Source organism: Balaenoptera physalus (assembly GCF_965194825.1).
Source record: "Balaenoptera physalus genome assembly, chromosome: 15".
In the NCBI taxonomy this organism is placed as follows: Eukaryota; Metazoa; Chordata; class Mammalia; order Artiodactyla; family Balaenopteridae; genus Balaenoptera; species Balaenoptera physalus.
Window position 1 is genome coordinate 18,427,964 of NC_138894.1, and position 16,849 is coordinate 18,444,812.

The window sequence follows — 16,849 nt, forward strand, 5'->3', positions numbered from 1 at the left end:
CTGTCAATAAGTAATATTGTCCTAGGATGTTCCCTGGATGATTTTATGTGATCAATTCATATTTATGTTTTTTTACTCATATGTGAATAATGTTAGAATAGAACCTGGCATATATTAGGAGTGCACTGAATGCATTTTTCCTTCTCCCTAACTATGATTTAAGCTGTACTAGAATAATACCTGTCTTATGCAAGTGGTTCAACGTGCAATTGCATCGCTCCTACTGTTTGTGAGTAATATGGTACCTGGATATTTTTCAGGTACTATTCTAGTACAAGCTTACTGTCAAATTGATAAAGAAAAGAAGCCTGTGTGTGAGTAATATACTGGAATAGCGCCTGGCATATATTCAATACCCAGTGTGATATTGTTTCCTTCTGTTATGTGTAAGGTTGTACTAGAATAGGACCTGGCATACGGTGGGCACTCAATGCATCTTGCTTCCTGTTCCCTATGTGTGAATTTGGTAAGTGCCTGACATACACTAGATGCTCAATGCATTCTTTTCCTTTCCTTCTCTCTGTGAATAAAGTTGTAATAGAATAGTTCCTGGCCTTTACTAGATGCTTGGTGTATTCTGTTTTCTCTCCTTATGCTTGAGTAATGCTGTACTAGAATGGTGCCTGGCAATACTAGGTGCTTTTTTCCTTTTTCTATATGTGAGGAGGATTGTACTGTACTAGAATAGGGTCTGACAAATATTAGGAATTCAATACCCAGTTGTATTCTCCATTATTTGTGAGTGATGTTGTATTAAAATACTTTTGGGCATACACTTGTCACTTAATGCATGCTTATTTCATATCTGATAACATTATACTAGTATAGAACCTGGCATACACTAGGCACTCAGTAGATGCCTGCCTGCTGACTTTTTCCTATGTGTGAGTAATACTTTACTAAAATATACTTTAAAGTATAAAGTAATACTTTAGTACTTGGCACCTATTAGGAAATCAATGCATGTTACCTTCTTTTCCCAATGTGTGAGTTATGTTGTACCATAGTAGTGTCAGGCATATACAACATTCTCCATTCATGACTGTTTCCTTCCCCTTTATGTGAGCAAATTTGTACCAGAATACTACCTGTCTTATAAAAAGTACATACGGATGATTACTTCTTTTATTCTATTGTGAGCAGTGATGGACCTTCTATATCTGAGGCACTGTATGAAATGTCATTTCCTTCCCTGTATGTGTAAATAGTGTTATACTAGAACAGTTCTTGATATATTTTTTGCACTCAATACACTCTTGTGACCTTTGTTCTATGTAAGAGTAAAGTGGTACTAGAGTACTGGATGGCATAAATGGGGCACATAATGAATTTTTACTACTTTTCTCCTAATAGACGATAATGTTGTTTTAATAGTCTAGTGGTAGTACCAGGTATGCCAGGAATGCTCATCTTTTTCCTTTGAGTAAGATTGTATGAGAATAACATCTTGCCTAAATTGATGGCTTGTTTCCCTTCCCTACCTATGAGTAATGTTGTGTTAGAATGGTTCCTTGCATTTACTAGATGATCAAACTATGCTTATTTCTTCCACCTATATGTGAGTAACATTGTGCTAGATTAGTTAGTGCCTGGCACATAGTAGATGCTTAATACAGTCTTTGTTTCCTGCTTATTTTTTTCAGCATTCAAGATTTTTTTGTTGAGATATAATTTACATATAACGTTATATTAGTTTCAGGTGTACAACATAATGATTCAATATTTGTATATATTGCTAAATGATCACCACAACAAGTCTGGTTAACATACATCACCACACATAGTTATAATTTTTTTCTTAGTATGGGAACTTTTAAGATCTGCTTTCCTAGCAAATTTCAAATATACAATACAATATTATTAACAGTAGTCACCATGCTGTACAAGATGTGTTTTTTTTTTTGTTTGTTTTTTTTGGGGGGTTTTTTTTTTCCCTATTTTATTTATTTTTTTAAAATTTTAGCTCCATACCACATTTTTCTCCTCAGTCTCAGATCCCTCTATTTATTTATTTATTTATTTTTTTAACATCTTTATTGAAGTATAATTGCTTTACAATGGTGTGTTAGTTTCTGCTTTAAAACAAAGTGAATCAGTTATACATATACATATGTTCCCATATCTCTTCCCTCTTGCATCTCCCTCCCTCCCACCCTCCCTATCCCACCCCTCTAGGTGGTCACAAAGCATCGAGCTGATCTCCCTGTGCTATGTGGCTGCTTCCCACTAGCTATCTATTTTACATTTGATAGTGTATATATGTCCATGACACTCTCTCACCCTGTCACATCTCACCCCTCCCCCTCCCCATATCCTCAAGTCCATTCCTTAGTAGGTTTGTGTCTTTATTCCCCTCTTGCCACTAGGTTCTTCATGACCTTTTTTTTTTTTTTTTCCTTAGATTCCATATATATTTGTTAGCATACTGTATTTGTTTTTCTCTTTCTGACTTACTCCACTCTGTATGACAGACTCTAACTCCAACCACCTCATTACAAATACCTCCATTTCATTTCTTTTTACGGCTAATATTACATTGTATATATGTGCCACATCTTCTTTATCCATTCATCTGATGATGGACACTTTGGTTGCTTCCATGTCCTGGCTATTGTAAATAGAGCTGCCATGAACATTTTGGTACATGACTCTTTTTGAATTATGGTTTTCTCAGGGTATATGCCCAGTAGTGGGATTGCTGGGTCGTATGGTAGTTCTATTTTTAGTTTTTTAAGGAACCTCCATACTGTTCTCCATAGTGGCTGTATCAATTTACATTCCCACCAACAGTGCAAGAGTGTTCCCTTTTCTCCACACCCTCTCCAGCATTTATTGTTTCTAGATTTTTTGATGATGGCCATTCTGACCGGTGTGAGATGATACCTCATTGTAGTTTTGATTTGCATTTCTCTAATGATTAAGGATGTTGAGCATTCTTTCATGTGTCTGTTGGCCATCTGTATATCTTCTTTGGAGAAATGTCTATTTAGGTCTTCTGCCCATTTTTGGATTGGGTTGTTTGTTTTTTTGTTATTGAGCTGCATGAGCTGCTTGTAAATCTTGGAGATTAATCCTTTGTCAGTTGCTTCATTTGCAAATATTTTCTCCCATTCTGAGGGTTGTCTTTTGGTCTTGTTTATGGTTTCCTTTGCTGTGCAAAAGCTTTTAAGTTTCATTAGGTCCCATTTGTTTATTTGTGTTTTTATTTCCATTTCTCTAGGAGCTGGGTCAAAAAGGATCATGCTGCGATTTATGTCATAGAGTGTTCTGCCTATGCTTTCCTCTAAGAGTTTGATAGTGTCTGGCTTTACACTTAGGTCTTTAATCCATTTAAAGTGTATGGTGTCAGGGAGTGTTCTAATTTCATACTTTTACAAGTACCTGTCCAATTTTCCCAGCACCACTTATTGAAGAGACTGTCTTTTCTCCACTGTATATGCTTGCCTCCTTTATCAAAGATAAGGTGACCATATGTGCGTGGGTTTATCTCTGGGTTTTCTATCCTGTTCCATTGACAAGATGTGTTTTTAAATTCTAAATCAACTCACACAATCTGCTTAGTTTTTCAGTGGTTCCCCAGTTCTTTTATGGGTGAATAACGTTCGCTGGAACAAGACTTGGCATATAGTAGACATTTAATGCATTCAAGTTTCTTTCTATGCTAGTTTTGCTTTACTAGAACTCTGCCTGGCATATATTAGGTGCTTCCTGCATCTTTATTTCCTCCCTCCCCCATTAAGTTTGTACTAAATTAGGACCTTGTAAACACTAAGCACTTAATGCATTGTTTTTCCTTCCTCCTTTACATGAGTAATGATGGATGATCATAATGCCTGGCATTAACTAGTTACTAAGTGCGTGTTCCTTTCTTTCCTTTATGTGAGGATAATATTTTCCTGAAAGAGTGGCTGTCATATATTTAGCATTAATACCTACTCATCCGTTTTTACAATATATGACTTATGCTAAGATAGTGCCACGCATATGCTGTGTGCTCCTTATGTGTTCATTTCCTTTCTCTGTGTATGAGTAGTGATGTACCAGAATAGTGCCTGGTATACTATGTACTTCACTCATGCATGTTTTCTTCCCCTATATGGAAATAAGATTTTACTGAAACGTACTTGCCGTGTATTGGATGATTAATTCATGCTTGTTTCCTTCCCTCTATGTGTGTAGCGTTGTAGTGGAATCCTGTCTCGCATATTCTGGGTGCTCAATGTAATCTTGTTTCCTTCCTCCTAATTATGAGTAACGTTATACTAGAGTAGTGTCTGATCTCTATTAAGCTCTGAATTCATGCTCATTCCCTTCCTTTATGTGTGAACAACATTATAAACTAATACAGTGTCATGTCCCAGGCTATGAATTCACGCTCCTTTCCTTCCCTACATATAAGTGTTTAATAGAATGGTACCTGACATATACTAGGCAATTAATGAGACTTCCATCTTTCCCTTTGTGTGAGTAATGTTGTACTAAAATAATGCCTGGCATATACTAGATGCTTCACACAGAATCCTATCACTGTCCCTTGTATGTATAAGTGATTTTCACTAGAATAATAACTGGTTATGCTATGTGTTCCACGCATGCTCATTTCCTTCCCCTATGGACTAGTAAAGATGTGTTAGAATAGTGCCTGGCATGTACTAGGTGCTACATTCATGGTCATTTTCTCTCTGTGTGTAACTGTGTATTAGAACTGTGCCTTGCATATCCTAGCTGCTGGGTCTTGTTTCCTCCCACCCTATGTGAGCACTGTAGTAATAGAAGAGTACCTGGAGCATATAAGGCTTTAATCTTTAATGTATGCTTGTTTGTTTCCCCTATGGGTGAATAATGTTAAAATAGAAATTGTGCCTGGTGTATAACAGACAATCAATTCCTGCCTGTCTCCTTCATCCCATGTGCGAGTAATGTTGAACTAGAATAATGCCAGACATGTATTCGCTGCTCTATTTCACTATAAGGAATGTTGTACTAGAATAGCACCTGGAACTTATTGGTATTTAATGCATGTTCACTCATTTCCATGTATGTGTGAATAAATATTATACTAGAAATTAGCCTGGCATGTACTGACACTTCCTTGCCCCCTGAGTGAGTAATGCATTAATAGTGCCTGGCATATACAAGGTATTCAAGCATGAGAGCTTCCTTCAATGTGTTAACAAGATGGTGTGTGACACTGTGTTTACTGGTTTATGTTGAAACATTGTGTTTGGTGTATGTGATACTGTAGTTAGTGATGTGCATGTGACGCCCTGTGTTTAGTGGTGTGGACTATGTGTGATACTGTGATTAGTGTGTGAGATGTGTGTTAGTGGTATGTGGTGTTGCAATGCTGGTTTAGTGATGTCTGTGAGATACTGGGTCTAGTTGCTTATCATCTGTGATATTATGTTTAATATTGTGTATGTAGCAGACTGTTAATAATGTGTGTATGATACACTGTGTGCAGTGGTGTGTGATGTATGTGATACAATGTTTCATGATGATTTTAGGTCACTGTGTTTTTAAAGTAGTTGTGAGTTGTGCCTAATGACATGTGATGTACGATGTTGTATTTAGTAATGTGTGTAAAGTATTGTGTTAATGTCTGTGTGTAGTTAATGATATTTGGTGTGTGTGATAATCTGTTTAGTGAGAAGTTTGAATCACTGTGTTTAGTGAAGTATGTGAGAGACACTGCATTTACTTTTCTGCAGTGTGTGTGTGATACTGGGTTTAGTGATATGTGTATGAAGCACCGTGTTTATCAATGTGTGTGAGATATATTTTTATTGATACATGACATGAGTAATACTATTATGAGTAATTATGAGACTACGTGGTATTGTTGTGATCAGATACAACAATGCATGAGCCATAGCTTTACTAATGTGTGAAATGTTAATAAAATGTCTTAAGTGATAATTGCTAAGTAGTGTGTATGTGTGTGTGTGTGTGTGTGTGTGTGTGAATCTCTGAGTTTAATGGTGTGTGATATGTGTAGATTCTGTGAAGATACGGTGTGCAGACACCAGGTTTAAGTGTTGTGCTGTGTTATGATACTGTGTCTAGTGACGTGTGTTTGAGATGCTGTGTTTGTCAGGGTTTGTGTGAGGCACTCTGTTTAATCATGTATGTGTGAGTCACTGCTTTTAGTGGTATGACATGTGTGTGTGTGTGATATGTATTTAATAATTTGTGTGTGAGACACTGTGCTTAGTGGTGTGTTATGTTTGATAAGGTGTTTAGTGATGTTGGTGCTAGGCTCAGTGTTAAGTGATGTGTGTATTAGACACTGGGTTAGTGGTATGTTGTATGTGTGTTATAATGATTTTAGCGAAACAGGTGTGAGGCATTGTGTTTACTTGTGTGTGTGTCTGAGGCACATTATTAGTAGCAGTTTTTGTTGGTGATGATGTGTTTAGTGATGTGTGTGAGAGGCACAGTGTTTGTTCAGGTGTGTGCAAAACATACACCTAACACTATTAAACACAGCATATCAACATAGATCACTAAACAAACTAGGACATGTACCATGCAGTGCCAACACACAGTGTTTCACACATGTATGACAATACGTGGTCACACAAGTACTAGCACTAATAAATACAGTGTGTCACATATATAATGTGAAGCTGTAATAGGGAAGAACAAATCTGACTCCATATTAGATCTGTTTCTTTTACTTTAACCTTTGTACTCTATTGTTTTTGCTTTGAGTTAAGAATGTTGCCTATAGCCTGAAATATACAGGTTAGCCCATTCTCAAGGCTCTGACCTTTAGGGGTGTAATGCTTTTCCATTCATATATAGAAAAAAAAAAAGTTGCAGAACAGAGAATAACAATTGTCTTGCCTTGCCGGAGATTTACAGGAACATCATGACCTGACCTACCTGGATAGTTGCAAGAGCAAAGGGTTCTTACACCAAGAAGTCTGCAACAACCAACCACGTCCCTCCTTCACCTTGCCTTTAAAAATGCTTTACTGAAACCCCTTGGGGAGTTTGGGGTTTGGGGGGTATGAGCCACCCATTCTTCCTGCATGGCCCTGCAATAAACCTTTCTCTGCTCCAAACTCTGACGTTTTGGTATTGTTGGTATTCAGTATTTGGTTTGGTTTTGGCCTCAATGTGTGTTGGGCACATGAACTTGCCTTTGGTAACACAACGAAGTGGTGTATGCACCAAGTATTTTTAAATATCCTGGTTCATACATATATCACTATGTACAGTAACAAACACACATACCACTATTAAGCACAGTGTTTCAACTTATATCACTAACCAAAATACTACACTGCAACACACACTGCCAAACATAGTGCTGAACACAGTTCTTTAACATGTGTCACTAAGGAAGAAGAAAATATAGCACTTCTGCTAGACAGATACATGCTCACACATGTATCATCTTATGCAGTAACACACACATGAACTACTAAACAGAATTTAAATATATATTGCTAAAAGAGGTGTAGGTACCATGCACTGCTATATTAAATGGTACACAAATACATCTCTGTACCAGTAACTCATATATCTAACAATATTAAACAGAGTTTCAACATACATCACTGACAAAGTACTTCACACAGACCGCTAAACACCAGGCTTCAAGCAGGGTGACACAGACCTAGCACTAGTAACACAATATGTCACAATATAACCCTAAACAATTAGTACACATACCACACATTGCTGAACCCAGTGTTTCTCACGTATATCACTAAACACAATGCCACACACAACTGAACACAGTGTCACACATATATTTCATTAAATACTGTACCATATACACCCTGTACCACTAAACACAATGTTCAACCTTATATCACTAAACAGACACAAGCTCCTGACATGTAACACTAAACACAGTAGCACACACACCAAGCACAACTAAACGTAGTCCCTCACACATATATCGCCAAAGAGAGTAGCCCACACACCAGGTTCCCGGAAGTATGGTGTTTCACATATGTGTTATCAACACAGTGGTACTCACAATAGTCAACAATAAATGCAGCATTTCACACATATTACTAAACAGAGCAGCACACACACAGCACCAGACTCAGTGTCACATGTATGTTACTCACAGGGTAGCACGGCCATCACATGCTGCTAAACACAGTGTCTGACATTATATTACTAAACAAAGTTGCATACCACCTGGCACCACTGAAAACAATGTTTCACACGGATATCACTAAGCAGAGTAGCAAGCTCACCAGGCGCCATCAAACTGAGTGTCTAACACATGTCTCCAAACAAAGTAGAAATTAGAAGCACTTCTAATCAGAGCTTCTCACAATTACATCACTAATCAGTAGCACATGACCACATCTACTAAATATTGTCTCACACTTATATTAATGCACAGAGTTCCAAAATCATTGCATAGCTTTAAACATAACTCATACTGTATAAAACAATATTCCTTCAAATACACACCTCTAAGTACACTATCTCATACACCACATACCTTTAAGCCCCGTGGCTCACACCCACACATTACTAAATAAAAATTCTTACCACACGTGCCACTAAATGCATTATCGCACATCCACATAACACAAACCAAGTGTTTCAAACAGAAATAATTGAACATAGTCTAATACACATCCCATTAAACACAATGTAACACACATGTATCCCTAAGTACAACAAAAAACACACCATAGGCCACTAACAATGTTTCACTGGTAGATCAGTAAACACAGAAGCACACACAGCAGGCATGACCAAACAAAATGTCTTATACAAATATTACTAAACAAAATGACACACATACTTTTCACCTGGAACAATGTCTTACACATATATCACTAAACAGAGTAGTACACACCATAGATACCACAAAGCACAATCTCTCACACATATAACACTAAATAGAGTAGCAAATACACAGGCAGCATGAAACAGTGTCTCACACATATATCACCGAACACAATAGCACACACACTACTGAATTCAAATCTTCACCCATGATTCACTATGTGAAGCAGCACAGGGTGAATCATCACTAAGCGCAGTATCTCAAGCAATATTACAAAGCACAGTAGGAAACACACCTGGAAACCCTACAGGCAGTGTCTCTCACATATATCACTAAACAAAATAGCAAGCATCCAGGTGCTATTAAACACAGCACCTCACACAAATCGCTCAACACAGTGGCCAACACCAGGCTATTTCCACAGTGTTTTGCTCCATTATAACCACCCTAGTAGCCCACACACCAGGCACCACTAAGCACAGTGTCTCACACATGTATCACTGAAACACTAGCACAGATATTAGGCACTATTAACACAGTAGCTCACAAATACATCACTAAACAAAATATTACACAAAACAGGCACTCCAGCTAATGTTATGCACACATATATCACTAAACATAGTAGCAGTCACACCAATAAATACAATATTGCACACATATATCAATAAACACGGTCCACATATTTCTCTAAAGAGAATACCACCCACACCAGGCAGGGCTGAATATGTATGATACACACATATGTATGATACACATGTCACTGTCACAACAGCATCTGCACCACTGAGCCAAAGGTTTCAGATGTACATCATTAAACAGATTAACACACCTCAGTGTAACACTAAGCACAGGATCTCACATATCACTACACACAGTGCCACACACACTTGTCTTTATTTAACTCAATATCTCACTCATGTATCACTGAACAAAGTAGTGAATACACTAGGTACAACTAAACACAGGGTGTCATTAAAGAGCACAGCAAATAAACAACCAAATGTCACTAAACAGACCACACACACAGCCCACAATGACACACACACCAGGCACCTCAAAATACAGTGTCTCAAACCTGTATCACTAAACACAATTTTCCACACACAAGCCACTACTGACACAATGTCTCACATCCCTAAACATAGCAGTGAAAAACCATGAACCAGTAGAGTATCACACACATAATTCACTAATATAGTAGCACATAAACAGCTAAATGCAATGTCTCAGAAAATATTACTAAACGATGTATCACACACACTTGGCCTCACTAAACACAATTTCAAACTCATATGTCACTTAAGAAAGTAGCAAACACACCAGGCACTTATAAACAAAGTGCCTCTCACACAGATATCTAAGCAGAGTAGCACACACAGAAGAAACCACTAAATAGATTGTCTCACACATATATCACTAAACCCAATCAGAGGATGGGTAGACCAATGGTAATTCCTGCTGGCCCTCTAACATTTAAAGGCCCTAAACAAATCTCCACTATTTACCCCAGTTTGGAAGAATTAGAAAGGTGAGAAGATAAAAGTGACAATGAGAAACTTCACTGAATTGCCAAGGGTGATGGTCCAGGAAATTAAGCAAATTGGAATGTTTGAACAGACTTGATATCAAGTGGTTGTCTATCTTTTAGCTGCATGTATTCAGGGGATGGATAGTAAGTCTAACTGTAGAGCACCTCCCCTACCTAGTATTGTAGAACAGAATGGACATAAGTTTACCTTCCAGAATACATTAACTATGTTACTGAATGCAAGTTTGTGTCCCCAACGCACAGCAAGGCCAAACAAACAGAAACATTGGAGTTTGGAGCAAAGAAAGATTTATTTCAGGGCTGTGCAAGGAGAATGGGTAGCTCATGACCCAAAAGCCTCAAACTCCTGGAAGGGTTTCAGCAAAGCACTTTTAAAGGCAAGGTGAGGAGAGATGTGGTTAGTTGTTGCAAACTTCTTGGTGTCAGAATCCTTTGTTCTTGCAGCTGTTCACATAGGACACGTCATAATGTTCCTGTAAACCTCCAGCAAGACAAATGTTATTCTCTGTTCTGTAACTTTTTATCTCTAGATGAATGGACTCTCAGAACCCCGAGAACAGGTAATCCTGTATAGTTCAGGCTATAGGGAACATTCTTTTACAAAAGATACAGAGCCCGCATGACTAAGCACAGGCAACAAAGTACAAAAGTTAAAGTAAAAAGGAACATCTAATATGGAGTCAGATTTGTTCTTCCTTATCACAGTGAGAACCTATAGAATTGCCTGAGCCCCATGCAATCTCTACAGATTGTTATTTTGAAACAGTATAAAATAACTGGCAGGAAAAAAAAAAGAAATTACCGTTCAAATTAGTGACATGTTAGAAGCTGGAGTGCTGGTACCAAAAAATTCACTATACAATAGCTCAGTGTGGCTGATGAAAAAGGCAGATGGTTCATGGAGACTAATAGTAGACTGTCAAGGATTGAATAATATTGGTTCCACCTATAGCATCAGCAGACTCTGAAATAGTTTGAAGAGTGGGGGAAAAAAGCACTAGAGGAGACTCAATAGTTGGTCTTGCCAGTGCTTTTTCCCACTACCAATCTCAGTTTCTTCATGTAGGAAGGATCCTAAGCTACATTTACTGTATTACTACAGGGTTATTTGCATTTGCCTGCTTACTGTCAGTAACTGGTTGGAAGAAATTTGGACTTGATGCAGGTCCCAACTGTAATAATACACTACATTGACGATATGATAATATAGAAACTGAAGAGTGAGATAGGACGGACTTAAGTACCATGATGACACACATGACTCATGGAGGCTGTTTAATAAATCCAGCAAAGGTCCAAGGGTCCACCCAAACAGTGAACGTCTTCAGAATAAACTGGGCAGGAGCCACCTGTGACATTCTGTAAGCAACTCAAAATCAACTGCTTGCATTGCCTACCTTTGGAACTAATCAAGAAACACAACCCCTGGTCCGGTTATTTGAATTTATGAAGATACATATTTCACATCTGGGAGTAGTGTTAACCACTATCAATAAACTCCCCCAAAGAAGGTCACATTTGAATGTGGGCTTGAAAAATGACAGACTAGGTGTGAGTTATAAAAGGTGGTAACTCAGTCAAAGCCTTTGGGTCCTTATAATTCACACTCAGATATGATTTTCAGAGTATCTGCTGCTTACACTTATGCAAACTGGAGAGGGCTGACATGCATGCTGTTTTCTTCACAGTGATGGGAAAATTGGGCAACAGTAATGGCGGCCCCAAATAATGCTTTCATCATTTTAGTAACGTGTTATTACAGTAATGCTTGACACACAGTAGGTGTTCCATGCATTATTACCTTTCCTAAGTGTGCAAATGGTGGGGCTAGAATATTACTTAGATTATATGCAGTACTAAATTCCTGCTTGTTTCTTTCCACCTATGTGTGAGTAATGTTCTAAAATAGTGCCTGGTAATAATTGGTGATTAATGCCTCTTGTCTCCTTAGCTCTGTGTGAGTAATGTAGTTTCAGAATAGTACCTGCTGGATAGTCAATTCTCTATGCATATTCCTCTTCCTCCCACCCCCACTACGTATGAGAAAGATTATTATCGGGTATATACTAGGCACTCATTGTATGCTCTTGTTCTTCCACTGATGTGTGTTTAATGTACTAGAATAGTGTCTGGCATATATCAGGTGCTTAGTGCCGAGTCTTACTTTTTTTCGGATTGGTGTTTTTTTTTTTTTTATAACAATCTTGACTGGTTATCATTGATGTAAACTTAAGAGATAGGGAAGCAAAACAGTGTAAATTTATATTCCACTGAAGGTCAAGGAATACTTTGTCTAAGTGTCACTGATAGCACTGGTTAAGACCACTCACCTTAATCAGCTACAAACCAGAGGGAAACTACTGGAGCTCTGAAACACAATGAAAACCCAAGTATATGAATTTACTGTTTCAAGCCTGGAATTTCCATATCAGTGTTCCCCATTTGAAAGATTTCTTTTCTAGAAATGCTTGTTTTTATTTGTGAGATATTTAATGGCATAGTAGTCGTATTATTCAAAGAAATATTAAGTCTGACTCAAAAAGTAGAAGTAAAATCTATAACTTTTTGAGTTGAATTGTGCTATTTTAATAAGCTTTTTATTTTGGAATAATTTTTAGACTTACAGAAAGTTTCCAAAGATAGTACGGAGAGTTCCTTTATACCCTGCATCTAGTGCCCCTATAGTTAACATTTTACATTGTCATGGCACTTTATTCAAAACAAGCAAGTGACATTGGTATATTTATTAATTTCCTAAGGTTGCTATAGCAAGTTGCTACAACCTTGGTAGCTTCAAACAACAGATGTTTATTCTTTCACAGTTCTGGAGGCCAGAAGTCCAAAATCAAGATGTCCCCAGGACCATACTTCCTCTAAAGGCTTTAAAGGAAATTCTGCTCTTTGCTTCTTCTAATCTCTGGTAGTTGCTGCGATTTCTTGGATTTATGGCTCCAATCTCCAGTCTCTGTTCCGTGATCACATTGCCTCCTCCTCTTCTTCTGTGTGTCTCTCTTTGTTTCTCTTATAAGGTCACTTGTCACTGGATTTAGTTATTTATTAATTATTAATATATATATATTTTTAACATCTTTATTGGAGCATAATTGCTTTATAATGATGTGTTAGTTTCCGCTGTATAACAAAGTGAATCACCTATACATATACATATATCCCCATATCTACTTCCTCTTGCGTCTCCCTCCCGCACTCCCTATCCCACCCCTCTACGTGATCACAAAGCACCGAGCTGATCTCCCTGTGCTATGTGGCTGCTTTCCACTAGCTATTTTACATTTGGTAATGCATATATGTCCATGACACTCTCTCACTTCGTCCCAGCTTACCCTTCCTACTCCACATGTCCTGAAGTGCATTCTCTACATCTGCATCTTTATTCCTCTCCTACCCCTAGTTTGTTCAGAAACAATTTTTTTTATTTCTTTAAGATTCCATATATATGTGTTACATATGGTATTTGTTTTTGTCTTTCTGACTTACTTCAGTCTGTATAGAAGAATCTAGGTCCATCCACCTCACTACAAAAAACTCAATTTCACTTCTTTTTATGGCTGAGTAATATTCTATTGTATATATGTGCCACATCTTCTTTATACATTCATCTGTCGATGGACACCTAGGTTGCTTCCATGCCCTGGGTATTGTAAATAGAGCTGCAATGAATATTGTGGTAAATGACTCTTTTTGAATTATGGTTTTCTCAGGGTATATGCCAGGTAGTGGGATTGCTGGGTTGTATGGTAGTTCTATTTTTAGTTTTTTAAGGAACCTCCATACTGTTCTCCATAGTGGCTGTATCAATTTACATTCACACCAACAGTGCAAGAGGGTACCCTTTTCTCCACACCCTCTCCAGCATTTATTGTTTGTAGATTTTTTGATGATGGTCATTCTGAATGGTGTGAGGTGATACCTCATTGTAGTTTTGATTTATATTTCTCTAATGATTAGTGATGTTGAGCATCCTTTCATGGGTTTGTTGGCAATCTATATCTTCTTTGGAGAAATGTCTATTTAGGTCTTCTGCCCATTTTTGGATTCAGTTGTTTCTTTTTTTGATATTGAGCTGCATGAGCTGCTTGCAAATTTTGGAGATTAATCCTTTGTCTATTGCTTCATTTACAAATATTTTATCCCATTCTGAGGATTGTCTTTTCGTCTTGTTTATGGTTTCCTTTGTTGTGTAAAAGCTTTTAAGTTTCATTAGGTGCCATTTGTCTATTTTTTGTTATTGTTTTCATTTCTCTAGGAGGTGGGTCAAAAAGGATCTTGCTGTGATTTATGTCATAGAATGTTCAGCCTATGTTTTCCTCTAAGAGTTTTATAGGGTCTGGCCTTACATTTAGGTCTTTAATCCATTTTGAGTTTATTTTTGTGTATGGTGTTAGGGAGAGTTCTAATTTCATTCTTTTACAGGTAGCTATCCAGTTTTCTAGCAACACTTATTGAAGAGGCTGTCTTTTCTCTATTGTATATTCTTGCCACCTTTATGAAAAATAAGATGACCATAGTGCATGGATTTATCTCTGGGCTTTCTATCCTGTTCCACTGATCTATATTTCTGTTTTTGTGCCAGTACCATCCTGTATTGATTACTGTAGCTTTGTAGCAGAGTCTCAAGTCCAGGAGCCTGATGCTTCCAGCTCCGTTTTTCTTTCTCAAGATTGCTTTGGCTATTCAGGTTCTTTTGTGTCTCCATACAAATTGTGAAATATTTTGTTCTAGTTCTGTGAAAAATGCTATTGGTAATATGAGAGGGATTGCATTGAATCTGTAGATTGGTTTGGGTAGTAAAATCATTTTCACAACATTGATTCTTCCAATTCAAGAACATGATATATCTCTCCATCTGTTTGTATCATCCTTAATTTCTTTCATCAGTATCTTATAGTTTTCTGCGTACAGGTCTTTTGTCTCCTTAGGTAGGTTTATTCCTAGGTATATTATTCTTTTTGTTGCAATGGTGAATGGGAGTGTTTCCTTACTTTCTGTTTCAGATTTTTTGTTATTAGTGTATAGGAATGCAAGAGATTTCTGTGCATTAATTTTGCATCCTGCTACTTAACCAAATTCATTGATTGGCTCTAGTAGTTTTCTGGCAGCATCTTTAGGATTCTCTATGTATAGTATCACATCATAAACAAACAGTGACAGCTTTACTTTTTCTTTTCCGATTTGGATTCCTTTTATTACTTTTCCTTCTCTGATTGCTGTGGCTAAAACTGCCAAAACTATGTTGAATAAGAGTGGTGAGAGTGGACAACTTTGTCTTGTTCCTGATCTTATAGGAAATGGTTTCAGTTTTTCACCATTGAGAATGATGTTGGCTGTGTGGCTGTGGGTTTGTCATATGTGGCCTTTGTTATATTGAGGTAAATTCCCTCTATGACTACTTTCTGAAGGGTTTTTATCATAAATTGGTGTTGAATTTTGTCAAAAACTTTTTCTGCATCTATTGAGATGATCATATGGATTTTCTCCTTCGATTTGTTAATATGGTTTATCACACTGATTGATTTGCATATATTGAAGAATCCTTGCATTCCTGGGATAAACCTCACTTGATCATGGTGTATGATCATTTTAAGGTGTTGTTGGATTCTGTTTGCTAGTGTTTTGTTGAGGATATTTTCATCTATGTTCATCAGTGATATTGGCCTGTAGTTTTCTTTCTTTGTGACATCTTTGGCTTTGGCATCAGGGTGATGGTGGCCTCGTAGAATGAGTTTGAGAGTGTTCCTTCCTCTGCTCTATTTTGAAGAGTTTGAGAAGGATAGGTGTTAGCTCTTCTCTAAATATTTGATAGAATTCACCTGTGAAGCTATCTGGTCCTGGGCTTTTGTTTGCTGGAAGATTTTTAATCACAGTTTCAATTTCAGTGTTTGTGATTGGTCCGTTTATATTTTCTATTTCTTCCTGGTTCAGTCTTGGAAGGTTATGCTTTTCTAAGAATTTGTCCATTTCTTCCAGGTTGCCCAGTTTACTGACATATAGTTGCTTGTATTAATCTCTCATAATCCTTTTGTATTTCTGCAGTTTCGGTTGTTACTTCTCCTTTTACATTTCTAATTCTATTGATTTGAGTCTTCTCCTTTTTTTTCTTGATGAGTCTGGCTAATAGTTTATCAATTTTGTTTATCTTCTCAAAGAACCAGCTTTTAGTTTTATTGATCTTTGTTACTGTTTCCTTCATTTCTTTTTCATCTATTTCTGATCTGATCTTTATGATTTCTTTCCTTCTGCTAACTTCGGGATTTTTTTGTTCTTCTTTCTCTAATTGCTTTAGGTGTAAGGTTAGGTTTTTTACTTGAGATGTTTCTTGTTTCTTGAGGTAGGATTGTATTGCTATAAACTTCTCTCTTAGAACTGATTTTGCTGCATCCCATAGGAATTGGGTCGTCGTGTTTTCATTTTCATATGTTTCTAGGTATTTTTTGATTTCCTCTTTGATTTCTTCAGTGGTCTCTTGGTTATTTAGTAGTCTATTGTTTAGCCTCCATGTATTCGTA